We start from the raw sequence: 11405 nt of genomic DNA on the forward strand, positions 1-11405 counted from the left end.
CCGAGAACCGTCAATAACGTTACGAAAAAGTAGTTTTGTCCATAGAGCGAGTAAAGTCGGCTTTCTAAACTAGGTGAAGGTTCGACCGATCGAAAAACGCAGCAACGAACGACGAAATGCACGGAAGCGAGATGAAAGTCACGAAAAACTCGTTCCTTCCGTTTCTGCCGCGTTACAGGAAATCTCTCTCGGCATCGGACCGAACGCTCGCCGTCCATTGTATGAAAATGAGCTTGGACCCGATTTCGATTCACTTCGATTCAATGTCGATAATGAAAAACGAACGATGCTGGCCGTGATCGCAGCCGTGTTGGTTATGTTCGTCCGTTCAAGGCGAGGTCGCACGTTTTATGGATGTGTAAAATGATCATTTGCGTGAAGTTATGCAAAAATTATTGTTTATTAATAGACCAGAAGACTAAGGAGAATTACTGACCTTTACCGTTTCGAATAGTCGTCGGCGGTGTTTGGATTTGTTTTCGTTCTACCGCAATGCCGACAGTATTATACAATGGTTAACGCAAAAGTTACTATTAATGTTAATTTAGCTTTAGTTTTACTGATGCAATTATTGCTTTGTTCTAAAAGCCACGCTTCGCACATAAACAAATTCTAACGCGCGTTTTATTGGTGCCAAAATGGAAGATGAGTGATGAGATGCTAGTCAAATACTTAGAATTGAAAATTTACACGGTTTTGTGACATGTTTGTGGGATGTTAATGATGTTCTTAGGAACGTTTTACCAAAGATTTAATAAATAAAATTTATTACTAATCGATTTAAAGTGTTTTATTTTTATTTTATTGATACTATTTCTGCCTTTCATCCTGACATTTTCTACAGTCTACTCAATAAAACTGCGAACTTACGTGATCAAAATTTATGATGTGAAAACGTCTTGATGCTGCCACATTGGTTGACTTTTAGTTAATTTTGTGTTTTACATATAACAAAATTCTAATGCAAATAAAGTATGTTATCAAATATAATACAGCAAAACACATTGGTTGAAAAGTCCCGGGTCTAACACATATATTTTTTTGTTACTAATCTAGAAAGTCAACAATCTGCCCGTGGGCAATAAGTATATATGATTTGAGTTATATAACATAACTATCCTGACATGTAGTAGATGATACTGACAACACATAGATGGCGCTGGTTTTATTGGATTCACCATTTTTTTCAGTTAGTACTAACCTTCAAAAGAAATCTGTTAAAATTTCATGATATTCTACTCTTAAGTTAGTGAGTTATTGTGCTAAGAGTGAAACTATATTTGTTACTTTTAAAACAATAGATCAAAAGCAATTTCGTGTTTTAATTTTACATTGTTTCTTTCTATACCACTGCGCCAACCAAGCTGGTCCACTATTTCTTTATGGGAAAAAATACCGTTCAAGCGTAATAGCTTGAAAAGTAGGACTGAATTATAATGACTCCGCTCCATCAGAAACAACAATAAAACCTTAGTTTGCTGACATTAAACGTGGTCGTAGAGACACCGATGATGCAGAACGCAGTGAACGTCCAAATGAGGTGGTAACATCAGAAACATCACAAAAATCGACAAAATCGTTTTGAATGATCGAAGAGTGAAGTTGTGTGAGTTAGCTAACATCGTAAATATATCAAACGTGTTTGACTATAAGAAAGCTCTGTTCAAGTGGGTGATGCCGCGTTGGCTCACTGTTGACCAAAAACAAAAACGTGTTGATGATTCTGAGCAGAGTTTGGCAATGTTTAAACGTACTTGTTAACGCAATGTTCAACGGAATTTTTGTATCGATAGGTGACAATGGATGAAACATGGATCCATCGTTTCACTCCGGAGTCAAATCGTCTGAGTGGACAGCAACTGAATTGAATTGTTAAAGCTGCGCTGGAATGATAGTGTGGCTCTTGATGGAGATTACGTTGATGAATAAAGCCAATTTTGAATCGAAAAAGTTGTTACGCCCGGGACTTACACAGTCATAATAGGTCACGGATGTTTTATTATACCTACATTGAACTCTTTTCCACACTACCTATGAGGAAAGTTTTAGGGATATTTTTTTATGTATTGGCAAGCCTGATCGCCAGACCCATCTAATTAATAATTTTATATGCAAGTAGTTTATTTTATTTTCAGTAGAGAACATATGTACAAAACATTTTGGTATCATACATATCTATATGGTGGACACAAAACATCATATAATCATATTCTACGATACGATTACCTATAGTTACTCTCACTCTCATAACCCTGTTATTAGGTCATAATCCCAAATCCTAAGTTTCATTTAGTCACTGTCACTTTTTGTGTGCCTGATGGACTTCATTCAGGCTAAAGATATTGCAGATAATGCTTCTTTCCAGATATCCATGATTTATTGCTTGTATATCCTTGTCGAATTGCATGTCCCGCAGCAACTTTATATTAAATAGTATCAATTCTTACCTCTCAAACACATTGCATTGGCAAGAGGAGGTTTTTATTATCTGGCTCCTGTTCGAAGTAACTGGTTAGCGATGCAATCTGTTTTTGGCTGGATCAATATTTGAATTGTGGTGAATACTAATACACCTTTATTTTTATTGAAATTGAATTTTCAAATTGATTATTAACGTTTGATGGGCGGGTTTTAGTTTTATTTTATTCACTTTCACGAAATTTAAATTTATAGTATCGCAATAGGCGTACAATTTTGTTATCGCCGATTTATTTTTACCCTCGCCATAAGATCACATTATTGATTAACTGAGGCTATTTTATAGTTCTATTAAAATTACTTCTAAATGTATTAAGCACACGTGCGCTTTTAACTAATTTCAAGAGTGGAATGGTGTTCTTACTTAAATATTGCTATGTAAGCAATCTGTTATATGCAATTATGTGCTGTAACATAAAGCCACTCGATTGTGCTATATAGGAGCCGTTTTTGTTTCAATGTTCAACTTAAACGTATCCATATCGAACATTTCTCGCCAACGTTTTATCCAGTTTTCGAAAAAATTGTTAATTTTGATTTCAATTTCCCAATTTTCATAGTATATTACACCACAAGGGCCGTAAGTTGCAATCTCGGTCCTGCTCGTTATCATTCCCTCCCCGGGGGATTACGATTTTTTTTCATAGCCGGTCGGAAGCATATTATTAATTTAACATTAAATTTTGATGAGCATGTTTCTGATGCCTGCCCCCGACATCAATAGACTTCTTTGGCAATGTATCTGTATTTATTATCAATCGAGCTTCTGCATCAAAATTTCGTATTACTCGTCCATGGATTCATTAGATTATAACGTATTGTTAATTTTTTCTGGATTATTTAATCGAGTGACGACAAAACAACATTGATGATTATTTTTTAGGTTAGAGGTAGCAACGTAACAATGACAGCGGCAAACAATTTGTTGTAGTGACAGAATATATAGTCCCTAGTTATGAGTATAAATACGCATAAGAAATTCTTTCCTCCTGCCGTTATAGAGGGCGCGGGTGTACTTTTCACAGGGTGTAAAAGTTTAACTTTCTTCCCTGTTATTAGGGACGATGAAAAAAATATTTAACTCAATTTGTAATTCCGATTAATTTGTAATTAAGCTATTTATATTTGTGTCATTAAATCTTTAGAATCTTATTAAGATTCATTAAATTAAAAAAATATTTTCATATATGTGTAAGGATATATATATATATATATATATATATATATATATATATATATTCTTAAGAATAATTATTTAAATAAGCAATTGAGAAATGTTTGGTTGTTTATTTTGCAATTCACTAAAATAATAAAGTCCATTCAGCGGTTTTAAAATTATTAGTATTTTATAGAATGACAATATATTAACTTAATAATTTCAATAAATAGTTCTTATAAAAATATATTTCTACATATTTACAAATCATTGTATAATATTTTTTAATATTCAAGCCTTAATTCAATAATAGAATAATTTTATACATAATACTCAAAATATACCTAAAATAATATATTATAATATGTAACAAGGTCAACTAACCACCAAAGAAAAATTGAACTGAAGATTTCCTTTAACCTTTATATAACTAAGCACAAGTAAGTTACCTCGCATTTTCGTAGATGGAGCCAGTTGTATGCGTGTGTGTAAGTATAATATATATCCTATGTTGTTGTTATATACTGTTGTGCAGTTTGTATTAGTTAGATATGTTAATTAAAACCTTGTAGGTTGGTATGCATTTCTTCGAACTAAAAGGAGCGTTTGATCTGCTCTATGACTGGGTGTGTTTTCCACTAACACTTGGTGTTTCTGATCAATATCGATGTCGGCCTTATTGAGAGCCTTTTTAATTGGAAATATATATGGAGCCTTGGGATCTATTGTTGGATAGAATGGAAGATGTTTATTGACTGACGGTTAGGTATTTGTTTCAGTCTCATATATATCGTAAATTATTCTAAGAAGAAATAAAATGTGGAACAGGGTATTGTTACAAAAATAGGAATATTTATTTAGATTGTTTTAAAATTATTACCAATACAGTTTATTTATGGACATATTTTAATTCCAATATTTTCTTAGCTATGTATAACTTTAAATATTAAAATAATATGTTATAATAATATCAAAGTAGGTCCTTAAAGTAAACTGAAATGGAAAAACGGATTTATAGTAATAAAAATGCCTTATTTGTTTAACTTTTAGAAACTTAAAATTAATATATTGAATAATCGGAATAATTATTCTAATTTACGGTTCCTATCACTATGTTTCTTCGGAAGACCCAGTAGCTTTACCTTATCTTATCAGAATGGTTTGACTTGTTGGAGTTATGTTAACGGATTATCTTGATGGAAAATCTTGATGAAATATTTCTTTCATAAATCGAGTCTTTTCACGATTTTTTAATTCTAGTACATCCAAAGGGTTGATTTTCAATCATGTTGTGATATATATATATATTTTTATAACATCTTTATTAGATACGCTTAGTACAGTCTTAATTTAAAATTAATTTATTACTACTTTTCCTATGTACTTGGATTAATTAACAAGCAAGACGAGTGCGAGAAAATACATCAGTATGTATTCCTCAATTATAAAATTATAATTATTTATTAATTATTAACTTATAGCTATAGTTTACACTAAATGCATACACTTTATATAAGTTCGTATGGTTTTGTTCGCTTCAATCTCCTGACATCCTGCGCGCTGTCCAGCAGTTGTGTTGCTTCCACGTCAGCATGATTTAGTAATCTTCTTTCGTGTTTCAAGGCGAACAGTTGATCGTGCAGTTCTTCGTTGGTTACATAGCGATATTCATTGGTAATTAATCGAAGAACCTTGTTTTGACAGCGTTGTATGACTAGTTGATTTGAATTTTTAGTGCAACCTCATATTTGCACCCCGTAGGTCCAAATTGGCTTTATAATTGTATTGTAGATCAACCTCTTTAATTTTAGATCAAGTTGAGAGTATTTTCCGACTAACCAGTATAGTTGTTTTATTGTGGTTCTAATGTGTTTTGCTTTTTGTCTAACGTGATGCTTCCAATTTAATCTATTCCAAGGTACTTAGCTGATTCTGCTTGAGTAATCGGGCATCCATTGAGTGATATAATTAAGTTTTATTATTTCGCCTCAATGTAAAATTAACGTGGACAGATTTGGAGCTATTAAGTTGAATTTTCCAATCTTTCGTCCATTTGTAGATTTTGTTGACTGCCACTTGTACTTTTTCTATTGCCCTAGGCATAGATATATCTTTTGCCATAATAATTGTGTCATCAGCAAAGGTTCCAAGAAGTGTTCCTTTTGTTGTTGGAATGTCAGCAGGGTAGAGCAGATACAGAAGAGGCCCTAAGACGCTACTTTGAGGAACTCCAGCCGAGATATTTTTAAATGTCGGGAACGCCATTTCGTGCGATACTCTAAATTTTCTTCCGAATAAATATGACTCCAGCAATTGACAACAGTTACGCGGTAACAATTTGCTCATCTTACAGATTAATCCCAAATGCCAAACCCGATCAAAAGCTTGTGAGACATCCAGGAATATTACAGGGCAGTATTTATTTTCTTCAAATGCTCTTTCAATAGCCGCAGTTACTCTGTGCCCTTGATCGATTGTTGAATGGTGATTTCGAACACCAAACTGGAAATCTGGTATTGTTACCAAATGTTTAACACGTTTAAATATTAATTTCCTAAATAGCTTTGATATTGCAGCTAGTAGCGAAATAGGTTTGTCAGTTTTTTGGGCATAATTATTTGTGCCACCTTAAAGCATTCCGGGACATGCTTCAGCCTTAAACAGGCATTAAATATATATGTCAACATGATGATTGCTTTTCGTGGCAGTTCTAGCAATAATCCATGTGAAATGTCATCTATACAGTATGCATTAAGTACATTTTATATTTACACTAATCTGAAAGTTCGTGACACTTCATTTAAACATTTAGCTTTTTTCATCATTTGAAATATCTATAAAATCAGAAAGATATAAGTATAATAACAAATAGACAGAAAACGTATACAAACATGACCATATTTTATTCTTACCTTTACAATAATCTTCAAATAAGTTCTGTTTCCATAATATTTAACTTAAAAATATACCCTTTGTTCCATAGAAATCTACAAAATTAGTGTTATAAACTGATTTACTAATTGATTACTAATTTGCTAATAATTCATACCTTATACACTTATTTTCGCATTATCTGCCGCTAATTTTGCCTATTAAATAAATATATTACCTCAACCAAATGTAAATACATATCGTATATGGAAAAGGATGCGTAGTTGAGAAAACTAACAAGGTTAGATTAGAACAAATGCGCATGTGCATTTCTAGCCAGTCAACACTTTATGTTGTCGTGCTTTTTACTGTCGTCTTTCGTTGTGTGTTCTGAACACCGGCAGTTCAAATCCAGGCAGTTCCAGTCTGAAAATAAATATTTGTGAATATAAAAATTGATTTTTGTATCTGAAACATATATGGTATAATAAATATTAAAAAATACTGATAATTTTACCCATAAGATATATACAGTTAGGAATTGACAATAATTATGTCAAATTCACTAATTAGAGCATTTATATCAACATATATACCAAAAATAAACCAGTAATATACATCAGTTATATAGTTTCCAAGTAGAGAAGATTCGGGTTATAGGGACTGTTTCCTAATGCTGTGAAGTTACTGTACTGAATGTATACGTGTGAATATGACGTAAATGACTCTGACTTTTAATGACACTGATTATGGGCAAGGTGGGTTAAAATTTGATGTTGACTGTCTGAATTGTTAAAAAGCTTTATTATGTAAATGGTTGAGAAGTAGAAACGTATTTTCTATAAGAAGTTTTTGGTTACTGTCGTATACTTGTATAACATTGGCCAATAATGCCAAAAATAATCTATTCTCATACATTTTTGTTGGTAAATTAAAGTATTATCATAAAAAATACCGGCTTGCTCTAGTTCTAGAGATACAAATAACTTTTTAAGTGGTACATTTATTGAAACTTCGTTTTGCGATATTGGACACGTGTTAATTATCACAATATAAATAAGTTAGAATTTAAAATATTATAAATGGCGATTTTCCTAGTAATTTTATTGTAATTCGCGTATAAATGACTTCGTTCGGTGTATTTTAGAGAATAAAATTTGTTACACCAATATTGCATCGACTGATAGTTCTGGCAATAATCCAGGTCCTATGTTATATCACTGAAATGTGATTAAGTAGATATGTTAAGCATTTGTGTTTTAAACCCCCTTACATTACATAATTAGCTGAGTCCGTAGAATTCTGGAGAGGTCAAAAGATTGTTTTCTTTTAAATTCGTTCAATTAATCAGAACCTAATTATTTATAAAGAAAAGAAGACAAGTTGACGTTGTAAACGCTCATCATTTACTCTAAATATTCCCCGGTGTAGTTAAGTGGAGTTTAGTCAAAAGTATGATAGCTGTAAGATCACAAACAGTTAATCGAAAGTGTTCAAAGACCCCTAGCCATAAACTATTCCCATAAGAAAAAATAGATAAAAAGGAATTTCGCGTGTTGATAAAATATTGCTTTTTGAAGGGAAAAAATACAGTTGAAGCAAAAACTTGGCTTGATGCCGAGTTATCGGACACTGCCCCAGGAAAATCAACCATCAAGGATTGGTATGTTATGTTTAGACGTGGTGAAATGAGCACCGAAGACGGTGAACGCAGTGGACGCCCAAAAAAGGTTGTTACCGATGAAAACAATTTAAAAATCCACAAAATGATTTTGAATGGCCGTGAATTGAAATGGAATGAAATAGCAGGCACTCTAAATATATCAACTGAACGTGTACATCATATTATTTACGAATATTTCGGTATAAGAATGTTCTGTGCAAATTGGCGCCGTACGAGCTCACTTTTGTCCAAAAGCAACGACGAGTTAATGATTCGGAGCACTGTTTGAAGATGATCAAGCGAAATAAACCCGAGTTTCTGCATCGATAGGTGACAATGGATGAAACATGGCTCCGTCATTTCACTCAGAAGTCCAATCGACAGTTCAATCCGAGTCCAATCCGAGTGGAGTGCACACGATGAACCCGCTCCAAAGGGTGGGAAAACACAACAGTCGGCTGGCAAGGTTATGGCGCCTGTATTTTGGTATGCGCATGGAATCATTTTCATTGACTACCTTGAAAAAGGACCATCAACAGCGACTATTATACAGCGTTATTGAACCGTTTGAAGGACGAAATCGCCGAAAAACGGCCGCATTTGAAGAAAAGGAAAGTGCTGCTTCACCCAGACAATACACCGTATCATAATTCCGTGAAAACGAAGGCAAGAATCCATCCATCCACCATATTCTCCTGATCTGGTCCCTCAGCGACTATTTCCTGTTCTCAGATCTCAAAAGAATGCTCGCTGGGAAGAAATTTTCGTCGAATAAAGAGGTGATCGGTGAAACAGGCGCCTAATTTGAAGCAAAGGACAAATCGTACTACAAAAATGGGATAGAAAAGTTGGAGGGTCGCTATAATCAGTGTATCACCCTTGAACAGAGTTATGTTGGATAAAAAAACTAAATTTGCTAAAAAAATGTGTTTTACTATGGTAAGCCGGGGAATTTTCAAATGACTTGTTAGTCTGTGGATTCCCAGTACAAGCATTACAATTGGTAATAAGTTGCGCCACGTGCAAGGACTATGTATTTTAAGACAAAATGGTGTAACAAGTGAGATGGGTTTCGCTAAGAAATGCGCTGTTTTCTAATAGACAAAAGCCCTCGGTATCGTTTTGTATTGCGGTTCAAAGAGTCGCCTCTTCTTTTCATAAAATGAGATAAATTTTAAAATAAAATAAAAGTTTTATGTTTTAAATACCTTCATTTCATAAACAATATTTCGGCAAACTTGATTGAAATTAATATATGAATAAATTCGTTTTAAAACATAAAAAGGCGTATTTAATTTTTATCCCACCTATTATTTTTATTTTTAAACCATCCTTAGTTCCATTCTCGAAGCGCATAGTGTTAAATGGACTTATTATTGGTTTCGTATATAATCTATACTAAATTTCCTAAAAAATGAACTATAGTATAATAAAAAGATACTAAAAATATTTTATTAAGTGTCAGAAGCCGAAACCAAGTATTTATGATTGTTTTTTCAAAGCCAACAGTTTGATGGACTAGTATGAAAATTATTTTACATAACCACCAGTTCATTAAATGCTTCAGGAGACAGTTGTTCTACATAAAGGGACTGTGCGATGATAGATCGGACCATTGAACCAAAATCGCTGCATTAGCAAATCCAAACGTGGTGCTTATGGCCGAGGACCACTAACAAGGAACTCGCCAGTTTCCACCGTGAAAATTGCCGCTCGTCTCGGCACACTTTGATCGGATCGCGTTCCGTCTATCTGGATGCACGGTAGATTATGCATTTCCGCGGAAAACGTATCCGGATGCAGTTTTTGGATCTCGCGCCGTGAATTAGCGATCGGGGGGAGATCAGGTCGCCGTTGCATGTCGGAAAAAATGCATCCGGGCGGTCGTCCTGGTGGCCGGGCGGCGTCGATGGGCGTCGCTTTGTTCTGCCGGTCCGTGTATTGGTGAGTTTCGAGCTTCATTAGGGATCCGGATATTTTCCGACCGGTACGTTTTGCGGTTTATCCTTTTGTTCTTGGGCCTTCAAAGGATCTTCGAAACTGTAAGCGCGGAAAGAGAAACGTTATAAAATCGTTAATTAATATGACGATAGCAGAATTTCCATGTAACAATAGGAGAAATAATACGGCTTCGAATCCGAAGAAATATCTAAATTTCATGCACTGAATTTTTATTGATTTAAATGAAGCTTCAATAAATAATTCAAAAATAACTTTTGATTATGCGCTTGTATGTATTTTGATCATCGATATCTATTGGTGAAAATGTATCTATGTAAACAAGTGGTAAACAATCTAATCTAACTGTTAAATTTGATGACTTTAACATATCTTCACATAAAATAACAGTGTTGTACTAATACTATTGCGCTATTCAATGTATAAAAATACTAATCATGGAACGTTCAAAACTTATTTGATTAAATGCTTTTGGTTAAAAGTCTGATAAAGCCTTAAAGTGATCCTGCAATCATGTAATAATTGTGGATTTCAGTTTAAATGATTTAGAATTGGTAATTTTGACATCAGTGGCAAGGAATAGCTTGGATGACCAAAAAAGTTCGAAGACAGTGCCTTGAAAGACATATTAAATGAAAACCTACCACAAACTCTGAAGGAACTTTCTGATAGATTAGGATAGGGTAGGCTACACGAAAGCCTTTTTGATATTGTTATCGATCCCTGGATCCCGGCCCTTTTTGACCATTTCGGGATAAACAAGGGTTTTTTAAATTGTTATCTGTAAATTTGTTTATGTTACTCTTTTTGGCGGATTTCTAAATGATTAATATTTATTTAGATTATTTAGTAGAATAAGGTTTATTTTGGAATTATTATTAGGTCATTTTTGTTTTAGATGTTATTTCTCTTGTTAATTTTGAGGAGAATTCAAATTGTATTTTGATGGATTTTAACATCGTGCTTTTTTGACAAATTTTTTATTTTATTTTTTTTTATAATATAACGTGTTTTGTATGAAATTATGAAAATGTGACTGAATGAAGGATGTTTGAAAAAATAAAATAAAAGCGTCAGGATTTGAGGATAACATTATTTAGTTTATTCATAAGTTGATGCTGTATTAGGTTTGTTAATTTTATATCTGTTTTTATAAACTGAAGTAAATAATCATTACCTTTTAGAGTTAAGCAAATACGGTCTTGGATTCAAGATTTTTTTGTGTGGAAACTGCGAAAGAAAGTTATTGAAATTAGTTAAGTGAAGTTATATAGTCTT

The 11405-nt window shown here is 33.3% G+C and overlaps 1 long non-coding RNA gene across 1 annotated transcript; it reads right to left on the bottom strand.

Annotated features, from left to right (window-relative positions):
* Nucleotides 1–6384: 6384 nt before the first annotated feature.
* LOC143190973 (uncharacterized) lies at nt 6385–6799 on the bottom strand. The gene is made up of 3 exons (XR_013004365.1): nt 6684–6799; nt 6547–6621; nt 6385–6468 (listed from the first exon to the last, which is right to left on the bottom strand). It is a non-coding gene; the product is annotated as an uncharacterized LOC143190973 (long non-coding RNA).
* Nucleotides 6800–11405: the final 4606 nt, after the last annotated feature.

The sequence above is a fragment of the Rhynchophorus ferrugineus genome, unplaced genomic scaffold (genome assembly GCF_030347505.1).
Source record: "Rhynchophorus ferrugineus isolate W39M unplaced genomic scaffold, kcgeb_rfMv2 rfM1, whole genome shotgun sequence".
Classification (NCBI taxonomy): Eukaryota; Metazoa; Arthropoda; class Insecta; order Coleoptera; family Curculionidae; genus Rhynchophorus; species Rhynchophorus ferrugineus.